The sequence below is a fragment of the Ostrea edulis genome, chromosome 1 (genome assembly GCF_947568905.1).
Source record: "Ostrea edulis chromosome 1, xbOstEdul1.1, whole genome shotgun sequence".
NCBI classification, from domain to species: domain Eukaryota; kingdom Metazoa; phylum Mollusca; class Bivalvia; order Ostreida; family Ostreidae; genus Ostrea; species Ostrea edulis.
Window position 1 is genome coordinate 109,299,525 of NC_079164.1, and position 16,908 is coordinate 109,316,432.

The following is a 16,908-nucleotide window of genomic DNA, read 5'->3' on the forward strand; positions in this document are numbered from 1 at the left end:
AATCAATGTTTGTTTTTGTTTGTTTTTTATTGTTTTGTTTTTTTTTTCTTTCCTTTTTTTAGTACATAGCTGATAATTTGAAATTGAAAAAGGACGAAATTTGATTAAATGGGCATTATAATGTTGATTAAATTATAGATCAGAACTATATAACGCAAAGTTATTAAAAGGCACAAATATTTTAACGACAGATAGATCTCTCTCTCTCTCTCTCTCTCTCTCTCTCTCTCTGTGTGTGTGTGTGTGTGTGTGTGTGTGTGTGTGTGTGTGTGTGTGTGTGTGTGTGTGTGTGTGTGTCTAAAAATGATGTGTACGCAATTGCGTACTTGCGTATAGGCAGCTACGCGCCTGACAAGTACTCCCCGGAATGGCAGAGTATAAAATATAGAAGCAACTCATCACGGGTTTCCACAAATTAATTAAATAAATGAATCGACAAGAACAATTTATTTTGGTTTGAATAAACCACAACTGCAAATATACATGTATGGAACGCCGTTACTGTCTTATATTGTAAATCAGCCTTACATTATGTCGATATATCTACTTGTATATTTCGCCATCATCACGTGACAGACATGCGCAGTATAGTCAGTCCAGCAAATGATATCGCCGTCATCACGTGACAGACATGCAAATCGTCATCATCACATGACAGACAAGCACAGTATGGCCAGTCCAGCAAATGCTATCGCCGTCATCACGTGACAGACATGCACAGTATAGCCAGCCCAGCAAATCGTCATCATCACGTGACAGACAAGCACAGTATGGCCAGTCCAGCAAATAATATTGCCATCAGCATGTGACATACGGTTCTGTCGTTGCATTTTATTTATAAACTATTAGACATTTCTGAAGCATGTTTGGTTTCTGCAATCTATTGAAACTCAAAATCTAATAATACCACAGGCACCTGAAGTATGGATATTACCCCCCCCCCCCTTTTTTTGATAATTTTTTTTTTGGCGGTAATAATTTCTCTGAATGTGTGAATCCCTGTCTATCTCATCCCTCTTTCGATTAAAAAAAAGTTGTTTTACGCTTTTTGTAAGCTTTAGGGATTGGCTTTCTACCGGTGTATTTTATTGTATACATTTTATTACTGCGCGCAATAATTGAATTGATGTGCACATTAATGAGAGCAATATAATTGATATCTTGCGTACATGAAATTAACTGATGATTGATGATATCTTCAAATGATTAAACTGAGATGTGATTTGATTTGAATATATTATATTGCATTTATATAATATACAACAGGTTTGAACACAAGGTCTTATACAACTTACTAGGCTCTCACCTAAGATCAATTGATAACGATTGTCGTAAAACATATGTATAGACAAAATAAATACATGTACGTAGAGCATAAAATAAATTATTATCACGAGAATCTGCATGAATTCAATATAGATTTGTGAACAGCTTTAAAAAATTGCTGTTAATTTCATACCCCAAATTGTCGCTACCCCAGAGTAAAATCCGTGTATCAATGATAGATAACTCTTGTATTTGAAAGAGTTCGTTAAGCAATATAAGTTAAAGTAACATTTCTTACCACTGAAAATCTTTTACACAAAAAAAAACAAAAACTTATATGCATCTTCTCTCATACCACAAACACAATTCGGAGAATCTACAATGTTTCTTCTGTGTAGATAATAGCTAAGCAAACAGCTATGTTTTAATTTAGTCATCGTCGCAAACCACGGGTTATTGTTTCATTCTATTTCACAAACCTATTTGTGAAATAGAATGAAACAATAACCCGTGCCTATTTGTGAAATAGAATGAAACAATAACCCGTGGTTTGCGACGATGTAATTTAGTATGAATTATATTAACTATTCCTTTGCCAAGAAGAAAATGTTTAGGCACCTCTGAAATATTGATATTATTAGAAATGTTTCAGCGGAACTGACAGATAGATGTTGCTTTCATTCCATTTGCGAATGGCATCTGGCAAAAAAAAAGAAAAGATTTATTAGATATTTCTTGCTTATAGTTTTAGGAGGTATATAGTCATATTGATTTATTATATGTTTCTATTTATAGTTTTAGGAGGTCTATAGTCATATTGATTTATTATATGTTTCTATTTATAGTTTTAGGAGGTATATAGTCATATTGATTTATTATATGTTTCTATTTATAGTTTTAGGAGGTATATAGTAATATTCGTAACGAGTATTGTAGTGCGATGTATCCATTCGAATATAGTCAATGATATCGCCTAGATATTATAATATAATGATAAAGCCTTTATTTATCCAGGATTACATATTTAGTGATAACGCTAGTTTTCAATATGGTCCTGCATATAACATACATACAGATATTAGTAAAATAAACACATATTAAAAGAAGTAGAATACATATAAACTTAAGAAATAATTATGAATGTAAGATAAATAGAAACAAAATGAAGCTTAAAAAGTATGGTGATAATCTCTAAGATAATTGCTCTTAAAACACGCAACACTTGTTGAGTTTCTTATATTTTGACTCAAGGCATTCCACACTGTGCTCCCTGAAATGCTGAAAGGTCTTCTATAATATTCTGTTTTTGCCCTGGGTATATACAATATATTTGAATAAGAATTTCTAGTTTGCCTCTGACTGACTTCTGATACATATTTAAAAATATTTAAATAATCTGGCATTGAACCATGTAAAACTTTATACACTAAAATGACTTTTCTATAGACAAAGTAATCTGATAGAGGCAACCAGTTAAGTTCTGTAAACATGACATTAGATGGTGTTTCAAAATTTCTGATGTTAAGAATTACCATTGCAGCTCGTTTTTTGCAATATAAAAAGCTTATTCACATTTTCAGCATTTCTTGGATTGCTCCATATAGTACAACAATATGTAAAATGTGGAAAAATCATAGTATTAAAAATCTTCAGCAGCGCATCGTTTGACATAAAATATCGTATTCTTCTTAAAATGCCAATTCTCTTGGAAATCTTGTTCATAAGTGATTCTATATGACTTTTCCAGGACAAAGTTTCATCAATAATAATACCAAGTAATTTTGACTCCTGAACACATTCTATGACATGGTTATTTATCACTAAATTTAATTTTCGATACTTTGATAATTTTTGTGCCGATCCAATAAGCATGCATTGAGTTTTAGACAGGTTTAAGCTTAATTTATTTTCCTTAATCCACATTATACTGCGCTGAAGATCTTCACACATCTTTGACTCAATATTTTCCACTGACTTATCTGTTACATCTTGTGAAGTACCATCTGCATACATATTTACACGAGAATGTTTCAGTGCTCGTGGATAGTCATTAATATGCAGGATAAAAAACAATAGGCCTAAAACAGAGCCTTGCGGAACTCCAATGGTTACATTTTTTTCATCATATTGTGGTACAAGATTGAAGTGAATTTTATACATTGTCATTAATTTTGCGATTTCCCGTATTTTGCATAGTGGTTTCCAACCTGTTTCTAAATATAATGATTCCTTGGATACAAGAATTGACTGTTCCGTTACAACTGTAGCTGAATGGAGCTGCGCCTTTTCTAACTTCTCGATTTCCGCAGAAGAACGTCCATCCCATACGACAGAAACATAAAAGTCACATACAATTTGGGTTATTTGTTTCTACATAAAGTGAATTTGAGTTTCCTTACAAGTCCTAGATTTTTACATGTACCATCTATCCTTCTGTGTTTAGTAAACCAGGAGTGATAAAAGAATTAGATAAGTTGCATGAGTAATATGTTTTGGTTCCAGCTGACAAAGCTAGTAACAAAATTGTCTTTGTTTGTGAGGCTCATTATTACAACTGTGTTTTCAACGAACTTGGCATTAATTCCACTTATGGTAATCGTACTTATACTCCAACTGCCCTTTCAAAAGATGAAATTCTTCAAAACCATGCTTCAGTTTTAGACACATTTAATATACCAGTCAATGGGTCGAATGAATTCGAGTTACCGTACCTATACTGGATTCCTAAACTACATAAAAACCCTTACAAACAAAGATACATTGCTGGATCCAGTAAGTGTTCTACCAAGCTCCTATCTTTGCTCATCACGAACATATTAACAGCTGTGAAGGAGAAACTTCAAACTTACTGTGCGACTACATATGCCAGAAGTGGTGTTAATCAAATGTGGATTCTAAAAAATTTCTAAAGAACTTTTAGTAAACTTGAAATCGCAGAATTTTCCCCAAATCAATAACATTAAAACCTATGACTTTTCAATACTATACGCAACCATTCCTCACGATAAATTAAAGACTAGACTTTTTGATATCATGGACAGTTGCTTCTTCAACAAAAATGGAAAACGGAAATATTCATATCTAGTGATCAGTCATTCAAAGACTTACTTTGTTAAATACCACTCTGATTCCACGCACAAGTACTCTGAAGTTGAAATAAAAAATATGCTGGAGTTCCTCATTGACAATATCTTCGTGGTATTTGGTGATCAGGTCTTCCAACAGTCTGTTGAAATTCCCATGCGCACGAATTGTGCTCCTTTGTTAGCTGACCTGTTTATATATTCCTATGAAGCAGAATTTATTCAAAAACTTCTACGTGAGAAGAAAAAAATCTCTCGCTGTGGTCTTCAATTCGACATTTCGATATAATATCGATGACGTTTTGTTTATTAACAATAATAACTTTCATTCATATGTCGATTTGATATATCCCTGTGAGCTCGAAATAAAGGACACCACAGATTCGTCCACTTCTGCTTCATACTTAGATATTTTATTGAAAGTAGACATTAACGGCAAACTGACAACTCAACTGTATGACAAACGGGATGATTTCAGCTTCTCCATCGTCAACTTCCCATATTTATGTAGCAATATTTCATTATCACCTGTATATGGTGTTTATATATCTCAACTGATTCGATATGCAAGAGCTTGTTCTGCGTATAGTCAGTTTTTAAATCGAGGTAAGCTACTGACAAACAAGTTGATAGTACAGGGGTTTCAACAGACTCGATTGAAGTCAGCATTTCGCAAATTCTATGGTCGTTATAACGATCTAGTTCGTCAATACAACCTATCATTGGGTCAAATGCTGTCTGACGTTTTTCATACCGATTATTAGGCCGTTCTTGGCACACTGATTTTGACTGTGGAAACTCCGTTTACCTGATCAGGATATAGGGCTCACGGCGGGTGTGACCGGTCAACAGGGGATGCTTACTCCTCCTAGACATCTGATCTCACCTCTGGTGTGTCCAGGGGTCCGTGTTTGCCCAACTATCTATTTGTATTGCTTATAGGAGTTATGAGATTGATCACTGTTCGTTATCTTTACCTTGCATGCATTGCTTACAATATCATTGATATAAACAGACCAATTTAAATAATTAGAAAAGGTGAGACCAAGATGTTTGTGAGAAAAATTATTTCTAATTGACAATTTTGAAAAGCAGTCTTGGAATTTCATTATGCTTTGCCTTGGTGAAAAATAAAACCTAAAAATATTTAGTTCTAATAGGATTAAATTTCAAAAGCCAGTTATTTGACCATTCTTCAAGAATTCTGAGATTGTGATTCATAAGATTTTCTATATAACTTGTATTCTTATCTGCATATTGAATTGAATTATCATCTGCGTACAATCTACAAAATGATAACATATTCTGTGCCACGTCATTAACATATAGATTAAAAACAAAAGTGGTCCCAATAACGATCCTTGTGGTACTCCAGCATTGATAGTTAAACTGGGTTATGATAGATCCTTATACGTCACTCTATTATCTTTCATAAGAAGTCCCATAATGTCAAACCTTGTCAAAAGCTTAAATAGAAAGATCGCAAAAAACCATACAACACGATTTATGCCTTCATCAATATTCTTCACCATACTGTGATGTTTCAATAAGTTAATAAACTTTACGCAGAGTGACTGAGATGTCTTCAAATTATTTGAGTTTATGTAATGATTTGTCGCTCCGTACATTTCAGATCAGCTCAGTGTATTTGGTATTAAAACTTAACACATCTTGTCTTACCCACAGGCACCTAAAGTATAAATATTACTACCCCCCCCCCTTAAAAAATTTTTTTGTTGGTGGAAATAATTTCTCTGAAATGTGTGAATTCCAGGTCTATCTCATCCCTCTTTCGATTCATGTAATCGTTTCACGCTTTTTGGAAGCTTTAGGGATTGACCTTCTACCGCGACCGGTATAATAAAATACACAAGGTATGAAACAAAGATTTGTAAACAAACAGGGGGTCTCAATTTCGGGGCACATTTTCCAAGTAATTGCAGCATTACCTATGGAATTTGGCGAGCGGCGGGTCAGGGAGATGTCATACTACAAGTCTCTTCAACCCAAAACCCATCTCATCTCTTTTATTTGACACAATCTTGCGTGCATTGATCGGACAGGGTCTCATCTCTAGATCTCTTCCACTGGCAGCCAAAAAGGAGGTCACAGAGTACGAATTTATAACGTGTGATGCATGTCTGCGAATATTCTCGAGACCATTCGGATGATCCCGAGACTTAGCAATGTCTTTGCGAACCAATCACACGGCGCATACAACAAACGAAACCGGGACCCCCTGTTTGTTTACAAATTTTTGTTTCATACCTTGTGTATTTTATAGACCGGAAATTCACACATTTCAGAGAAATTATTGCCACCAAATTTTTTTTTATAAATAAATAAATAAAAAAATAAAAAAGAATAGGGGGGGGGGGGTAGTGATATTCATACTTCAGTTGCCTGTGGTCTTACCCCGGATGTTTTAGTAGTTATATTTCATTAATATTTGTTTATCACATTTCTGCAATTATAACCCCCTCCCCCACCCCCACCCCCAGTTAGAATGAAACCACTTTTTTAAAATTCCTATTCCCTACCCAATATAAATGCGGCTTTGGATATTGTTTGATATCCTAACAATAAGATTGATTAAGCATTCCACTTGTTATATGAATGCTCGTCCTTCTTTCTGTGGGACATCACTTTGATGGTTGATCCGATACGAAAGAGTGTAAAAATAAAACCGGAACAAGGTGACAGTTTGAACCCGTTTATGAATAGCTAGGCAAATGTTTTGAAGAGTACGTTTTGTACGGAAGTTTGATTATAATTTTATTCAAAATATTATAAGTAATAATAAGTAAATAAATAATAAAAAGACTAAGGATTTACATGTCTTGTTGAATATCCAGCTGTCCTCTTTCACCCATTCTCAATGATGTCGCTCCATTATTACTTGAGAGAATTAACCTCCGAGCTATATTTTCATCAACAATATGAATATCTTTATATGATTAAAAAAGAAAATACAATAGAATTGGTTTGGAAGGACATTTAACTGGTTTCAAATTAGAAAATAGTAGCGTATTTGAAATGTACGTTACTGTCTCCGAGTAATACTTTACGTCTGATCATGTCTACGAAATCCCCGTTTATGAATTTTAGGTTAAAATGTCCTGATAAAACAAACCAAAATATCGTATAGATGGCATTGCTCATTGTTTCTATCCGTCCTTGTGATAATAAATGATTTATCTAGTATAATGTACCTGTCGCATATTCTATTTTCGCCCAATTTTTTAATAATCGCAAAGATTAGAGACCCGACTTGTCGTTTTCTGTAGGTACATTGATATGCTAATTGTATCTTACCTAAACGTTGATATACTTTCTGTCTCATTAAGTTTAGCAATTTGTTTTCAAATTCTTGACTGAAAATTGATATTTCATAACGTAGAGATAAGAAAGAAATGTACGTTACCCTAGTTTTTTCCGTATTCAATATGCCGAGTGAAAAATGTCAAACACCCCCGAGTTATTGACTATGTGCATCTTGGACAAAAATAATTTAAAGTTGCTTTATCACTTTAAATACTTTCTTTTAAGTAAAAAATTCCTGGTAAAAAATGTACGTTACCGAAATGTACGTTACTATAAAATTCGGAACTATGATATTACGTTCTTGTGTAACGTATTTACATTAACTTCTGGGATCGTACCTGGTCAATTCCAGGGTTTGGGGTATTCAACAATAACTAATTTAAACTAATTGGTATGATTTTAGTGGACTGCCAAAATATACAAATATGTCCTAACCTTATCTAGGTAAATTATCATCAAACAGAGAATCACTATATCAATCAGAGGCAAGCAACGATAACGGGTAGTGCTAACTTAACAAAATGTAGAGCCCAGTCGCCCTCGGATTACCCCATATACTGTAGGACGCCTTATTCAGGACGGACAGTATATGTGGTAGCCCTTCAACCACTACACTCACTGTAGGATGCCTTATTCAGGACGGACAATGAGTATAGCGGCCTGGACGACGGTCTGTTCAGCCAATGCGGACGACACCAAAGAAAACAAACTATGGCTAGCCTCTTTACTGGAGGTCAACCTCTTCGTGGCAGGTCATACTTCTGATGGCCTTCCAAATTCACTCTCTAACTGTAAGAACAGGCGAGGAATTGTTTACTATGAATACTTTATTAACACCCATACTCTCGTCCTCTCAACTTGGCTGGATCTTCTATCTGAATGACACTGACGACTGCGTAGTCTCGGTATTTATACACAAATGAGATCACGTGATGTAAAGTAACTAATTGAGAACTCCGCATGGTCGTACCTCAAATATCCGGAATCATTACACTTGTTTTCATATTTTACAAATTCTAATAGTTACACGAATGACGATTTTGAAGGTTAAATATCGTCTAAGCGTCAGAAGTAAAAGAAAACTAAAGTTTCTCCTGTGCACGAGGCTGGTATGACGGGTTTTCATCTGCAATGTGATTTTGAATATCGTGCACTGGTTTATAAATATTAAACATGTGTGATGCACTTCTTGAACAATCCATGTTAAGGTATAAACCAGTGCATTACGTCTGTAACATATGGTAATTGTGGAGTATTGATTTGAAGAAATGAAATGTACGTTATGTATAGGTAACGTACATTTTGCATATTTCCAGCTCACATTTTTAGAAAATTAATCAAAGAATTAGTGACAACATCAATACCAAATATTATATTAGAATTGTCTTAACAATACTGCACACTAAAAGAACATTTCAACGGCATAATTATCCTACATCACTATGTTAAAATGACTGATTATAAACATTAGCTAAATATGTTACATGCGATGTTCTATTACTATTTTTTCACATTTTATGAACATAATTTTGTTATATTGATAATCCTTGACAATTATTTCATATTACCGTGTATGGATAAAATAAATGTGCTCTATTAAGAGGTCACTGCTGCAATGAAATTGGAAAAACCAGTACATCCATAACGGTAACGTGCATTTCAATAATTGAAATGTACAAATGATTCCGTTTTAGCCTTGTCTTCTTTCATCAAATTAAATATGTGTAAGACTTCCACACCGTACCACTGCCAGAACTTATTAATTTGTCCCTATATCTCTTATATATGTTTCTTACTTAAAAAAAAAACAACAAACAAATAACAAACGAAAAACCCCGCAGATACGATGTTTACTGTCTTGGAAAAGCGACAAATAAGAACATTACTTGAAAATGTTTCTTTGATGAAGATATTAATGGTGTTATATAAAGTAATTTCGAATATTTCCAATCCTTAACGGAATTGGAATAAAAAATCTATACAGTATAGGAAAATTTTATCAGGTTTAAATTAACTGTGGAGTTAAAACTAAAACACTATTTTGTCAAACACAAAGAAAATGATTTAATAGTATATGCATTTATTCCAGCTTATATTACGATGTCCTTCCTCAAAGCTACATTAAGTTTAAAAGGAACAACTATGCTTTTGGGGCTATTTATTTTAAAAACAAAACAATATGCATCACTACTGTAGTTGTCAGTAGATTAGAGTGAGAGATGGGGGACAAGCAGGGGGTCCTCGTTTGTTTCAGCAGATATTCAAGTTTTCGTGGGTATCCACTACGATTAATTGCCGATTTTACTGGAAATTCTCTGCAACTTTTAAATCTATATTTGAAAAAAAAATAATTGTCTTCTTCTACTGATAGTGAAAATCGTGTTTCCATATGCAATGTCCACACGTTGTGCTTTAACTTTCTTCGTTAAAATCTTCGAAATGTATGTTACCAAACATTCAATTTTGAAAAAGAAAAACCACCAAAATATTACTATCAACATTATAATTTCTTAATACTGTCTGGAAACATTTCTTCAAACGGATTTTTATTTCTTTACAGTTGATTTATTGACATTTATTTGTGTGTTATTGAAAGTTGGAAATGTACGTTACCAAATCACATTTCGCATGTTTTTTTTATATTTAAATTATATATTCTTTTGGGTTTGCGGTAGTTTTGAACACGCTTCCTTTCAATAAGATAGTGTTTACAAATATATTGAAACAAACATTAATGATGCTTTCAGTTTTTCTTACTGACAATAATCATGAAATGTACGTTACATTTATACCAGGTATCTAAATTGCCAATTGTTAATAGGGACGGACCGACTGTGGGACGGAACGACCTGCTACCGTAAATTTCATATCCCGGAATTTTACAAGTTGTACCGTAACCTTATTTGAGAGTTCAAATTACATTTTCGCGCCATGCTAGAGTTGCAAGAGCACGAGCCAGTTGAAAGAGCGTGGACCCTGTGTGGCCTGCATGAGCTGCGGAGAAAAGGCTGACAATGCACCAGTGCTGAATTAGAGGTGGGCATGCATATTTTTATAAAGTGCACAAAGCTACCATATTGAAGCAATGCATTGAACATCGACTTCATTTTGTCTACTATAGGAGATGTCAACACACAAACACAGCGCCATTTGTCCAATGATTTGATCCGAGCAGAACGAGAAGATGCTATTATCGTACATGCAACTACTGGCGGTCGGCAGATAAGTATACCATTTATTGCAAGTTATTTAGGTATTACTTTTCAGACTACATGTGGACATTGATGAGCCAGGCCTGGTGGACTGCAATTCTTCATTTAATTCTGTAATCTGGAGAAGTGGACAGGCCTGACATGGCTGGACACATGACTGTCGATCTGCAGTGGTAACACAACGCATCATTCAGCCTTATTTAAGTTTAAAGCAACATTTTTGTCAGATGAATTTTGTTTATAATATGTGAGATAATTATTTATAGTACAATCTTTTGATTTAGTTGCATGCAGCTTTATTAAGCTGTAAAAAGCTCAATTTCATGGTTCATGGAATTGAATATAAACAGTTTACACAGGCTATTAAATCAAATAATCTTTAAAGATGGACTTGGTATAACAATATACAACATTAGCTTTAAAGAGCTATTAACCGACTTGTAACATAAAATTGCACAGCTTCTCCCTATGAAAAAAAATGCGAGTATTGCTCTAGCCCCTTGAGTAAATTTCATATCCCGGAATTTTACATGTGCTGATCGATGTCTGTTTAACAGTCTGATAGAGCACAGTATCTCTAAAGATCCCTTTTACCATTAAGAAAAGTTCCAAGTCTTGCTGTTTAGCAGTACTTAACATTCGGAAGTGTCTATCCTAGAACCTAGCAAAGTCTGTCAACTTTGTGAGATGATGTCCAGCATGGTCCTTTCAACTGTCTATGAAATATGTGAACATTAGAATGGTAACACAAAGTATAAAATGATATTATAAACACTTGATACTACAAATATGCGAAAAGAAAAAAAATTATTAAATAAATATGAATTTTTGTAATATTCCCATGAATATGTAATTCTTTTAAGAAAGAGAAGTTTTGTAGTTTAAATTGATAATGGGTTTATTCTATAAAAAACAAAACAAATTTACCAAATACTGAGATTTATATTACCAATTTAAATTGTGAACTAGTCTAGCATCCTTGTCTCAACTGGTAATAATTTTAACCAGTAATTTAAGTGACTAGTAAATTTAACTAGTAATGAATTCAAGAGACTGGTAAAGTCAACCAGTAATACATTTAAAAGACTGGAAAATTTAACCACTGGCAGTAATAAGGATAAGAAAAGGGGTTATATTGGCCAGTAATATCAAACTACTATAATTTAATTCTTATTGTATCCTTGTCTCTGATTGGTCAAATTCCAATTGAGGAACGCAGGTTATTTTTGTATAACCTGGTTTGGTATGGGGACACACCCCCTTGACAACCAAAAGCAGGACTATTTTTTTCTCTCTCTCTAAATTTACATACAGAACTGTTTTCAGCCTTCTGTGGAATAGAAAGTTTATAAAAATGCTTGATAATTTGCTCATACTTGTGAACATTCCTTATGGATGACAGTCTATGCGAAAGTTTTTTGGACCACGCAGGACATTCGGTCCTGTGTAATCAATGAACACACCGGACCGAACCAAATTTTGTCAGACCGTAAAACCTAATGTAAAAAAGTGAAACACGTGAAAATGCAAAACAAAGGAAATCTTATTTATTATACTAGTAATACTATACCAGGGATCCTTTCCATGCGGTTTAATCATATTCATTTACGTATTTGAATTTGTGTGATACTTTTTACTTATAACAAACATTTAAATGACTCCGCGTCAAAATAATAAAGCTTAAAACCGGATACTGAGACATCGGACATTCCGGTGCGGTGTAAAAAATGACACATCGGACCTGAGGCACTGCACATCGGTCAGGTCCGACGGTCCGATGTCTTTCGCATAGACTGGGATGAAATAAATCTGTATTTACATATAGTTCTAAAAAAAAATGTATTTACACAGAAAATCACTGATAAACTGTTATTTAATCCACATTTTGGTTCCATTTCTTGAAGCAGTCATTGTCCTCACAAAGGAAGACCACACTGGTTGCTTTTGACAATCACTTCATGTCTTCTTTTGTTTTTTTTGTGTGCACTGACTCCTTTTCTCTATTTTTAATTGGCCAGTGTGAATTTTCACAGTTGATGACATTGGACTGAATTTTCCTCCTCCTACTCTCTCTATATCCACCAATGAGAAGTTTTGTCAGCTCCGTTCTAAAGCTGAGCTTGGTCCTTGGTAATTCTCTTCCACTTTTGGCGACAATTTTGTTATTTTTGGACTCTTTCACAGAGATGAAACTGTTTACAATCGCTATGTCCACACAAAAGCAAAATATATATTTCCACCATTTGAGGGCTTTACGATGTGTCCTGTAGATCATTCGGAGTTGGTCGGCTTGATCAACCCCAAATGTGTAACGATTGTATATCTGTCCAACCGAAAGACAAGGAACTTCTTTGATCATGCCATCTTCCTGTTTTCTTTGAACAACCAATGTTTTTTTTTTTTATATAATTTTTTATTTTTGTGCACATACCGGTATATCAGATATATAATAATATTATATCCAGAGAAGAAAAAAACAACAAAAAAAGAACAAAAGAAACAAAGCATATGAGCTGAAGGTATGTGGGATTTGAGAGAGAAAGAAGAAGAGGAAGAGAGAGAAGTTGAGAAAACAGAATTGTGATTGAGATGGACCAAATTGTCTATGCCGATTTTCCAGATTTTAAGCACTAAAGTTATCCCAAAGGACCTTACAAGTTACATGATCAGTCGATGTATGATAAATGTTATGAGGAAAAGAGGATATTGTTATGGAAATGGAAAGAAAATATACTTTCTAAGTACATTAGAAGTTAGCTGCAATAATGTAGCCCTCTCTGATTTGATTTTTTTTTTTTTTTTTTAGGGAGAGGGCTACAACTCCTTAGGATCTCCGTAATGGTGCAAATGCGGGAGTGATTCACTCCCGCAACATTTGCGCTCATTCTAAACATTTCCTGACTTTCTTTACGTAAATAAAATGATATTCTATGTTTCTTAGTCAATATATAAATTTACAACCTGCAACTTTAGATTTGTGAGGCTCTATTCTACCGTTTTCAACAATTTTGATAAATTCCAATTTCTCGATTCATATTTGTGCGCCATGTTTGATGTACTGAAGTTTCAACTTCCGGTTGTCAAGTCATTTGCATATGCCATATAAGGTAGTATTTACATCAATGGACAAGTATGGAGGCGAAAGCTATTTTGTCGGTATTGAAAAAGGTTTGAATTTAATATCAAGTTAAAAACCGAACAGCAGAGTGTAAATTCTTTCTGCAACAATATGATTTTCCTTTATTTGTCGAAGTGGCTCGAGTAACTACATTTTCGCGCTGATTGTCAATGTTTAGGCTTTTCATTATATCCACCTACGAGATCTCGCGATAACAAGCATGGCGGAGCAGACGAAGAATTTTGCATGCTGTACATTATATTTAATGAAAAACACCTTTATTAGACATGCCCGAGCACAAAGTTGGTACTCCTTTTGGTGTAAACAACATTTGGAACTAATACACAGAGTTTATTATCGTTTATTCATGAAATTATTTTGCACCATTACGGAGATCCTATGGAATTGTAGCCCTATCCCGAAAACGTCAGAATAAAAAAAAAATTGGATAGGGCTACATTATTGCAGCTAATTAGAAGTAAATGAAAATGTTTTTTGTGATATTTCTTTTCAATGTTGCAGTCTATGCCAATTCGATGAGGTCTATGTCATCTTGTTTTGGCATAGACTCGTGGTCTATACCAAGTTTAAAATCAATTTCAAACACTGAAGTCACTGTCATTTTTCTAGTGATCCTGAAAACTCCCTTGTTTTTATGCCTCCGAGATAGAAGTGTTTTTGTCCTGTCTGTAATTGTCATTCTGTCTGGAACTTTAACCTTGCTAATAACTTTTGAACAGTAAGTGCTAGAGCTTTGATATTTCACATGAGTATTCATATTAGGGGAACATACCTGGTTGACCTCTGGTGTAAGCATACAGAATCTGAATTACCTGCAGGGATTGACATTAACGGTTGTCCGATGGCCTGAGGCAAGTGAAAACCCAGTTTGGACAAGTGAAACTCAATGCACACTTGCCCTATGGGGCAAGTGATTATTTTAGTATTAAATGTGATTAAATTGATTGTGTTAGGTTGATGAATATTAGATATTAGAAAATAATGTCTAGCTACTTTTTGATTTGTTCTTTACGGAATTGATTGTTTAGGCCCCTTTTTAGTAGATCATAACATATTTTATCAGTAAGTCGTTTCTAATAACATAACTATCTGACATACAACTTATCTTGGAGAAAATGGGGGCTTCACAACCGTATCTCTAATATTTAGAAAGAAGGCAATGTTGAGAAGAAAAATAAATTGTAGATCGCTACACAAGGATCTGAAGTAACCCAATAGAGGGTCATGTCCATATAACCTTTCGTTTGGAATATTAATGAGAACTATCAGCGAATTAGATTGCGCCATACAGATAACGGCACACGTACTCGCTAATTCTGTACTTCTGCTTTGGATTTCATCATTGTTTTGTTCTGGCTCATCGCCTTTGTCAAGTGTCGATCAGCTAAGATGCGCTTGCATTTCGATTTTGATTTCTGATCAATTTGTTTCCTGTAATACTTCGCATTGTGCGACTTTTTTTTTTTCATCAGTTCGTACGCGATTTCGTACTGGTCATGTTTTCCTTGCGAGAACACAAAACACGCTGTAACATGTACATAATGTAATACCTAAATTCTTAAAAGTTAAATTAATGGTTTAGAACATATTCAGGCCAATACCTATTTTTCAGTCAAAACTCGGCGTAATGTTTTATATCTGTTAAACGAATTCTCCTAGTACAATTTGCTGTATTATCAGGACCACTCAAACGCTTCAAATAAAACGCATCTCGGTCATTTAGACGCCGAGAAGATAAACACGATACACCGAAAAGATAAACACGATACAGGGTGTGTTTTTTTTTTATTTCTTTTTTTCCCGAGTTCGAGGGTTGTTCGAGTTGGGAATTTTTTACTTATAAATTGGGAAAAAAGGGCACTTTCTGGGATGGGAATGGGGCCGAATATCGGACCCAATTCAGGTAGATTGACGGCATTGATGATCAATTGAATGGGTACTGGTACCAGTAGCAGTGGGTAGAAAAAAATCGCTGAAATAAAAGTCGTCAACATCATTGACCAAACAAAATCGGAAATCACTTCAAATTTTATTTTCTGTATGTCAAACCCGATCAAACATAAGTAAACAAAATGGCGAGAGATATGAAGGACGGTAACAGCGACATTCAGCAGTCAAATAAATGAGTCTTATCTCTGTGAGATTATAGATAAATTCCATTACTTGATATATTGAAATTCTGATTTATTCACCTGTGAACAAAATGAAACAAAGAAGTCTAATGTTGTTTCCATACATTTAATGATTCTGTTATTTATTTTGAGGGGAAAACACTTAAATGCCAATTCCGATTATCGATTACATGTGTCCGATTATTGCCAATAATCGATTATGGTTTTTGGTCCGATTGCCCATCACTATGTAATAGAATCCGGTTAGAATAGGTCCTCAGTACCCCTTGCATGATGTAAGAGGTGACTAAATGGGGAGGTCCTTTGGATGAGACCGCAAAAACCGATGTCCCGTGTTGCAGTAGTCGTGGCACGATAATTAAGGATCCCACCCTGCTCAAAGGCTGTAAGCGCCAAGCATAATCCTAAATTTTGCAGCCCTTCACTGGTAGTGGTGACATCTCCATACGAGTGAAAAATTCTCAAGCGGGATGTTTAACAACATTCAATCAATCAATTAATGGACTTGGTCGATAAAAAAATTTCTAATTTAAAGCTACTTTGTAATTTAATACTTAGAATATTTGCTAAAATAAAAAAAGTACTCCAAATTTGGTGCAACAGACTGTGCCAATCTTTCTTTCAGTTACCTTCAGGATTCTGTTGATGTGGACTTTGATTTGCTCTTTCATAACATGACGCAATGATGTAACATTATCTCCTGTACCATACATTAACTCTTTCCCCTCAGGGCTATAAAGATAACACTGGTT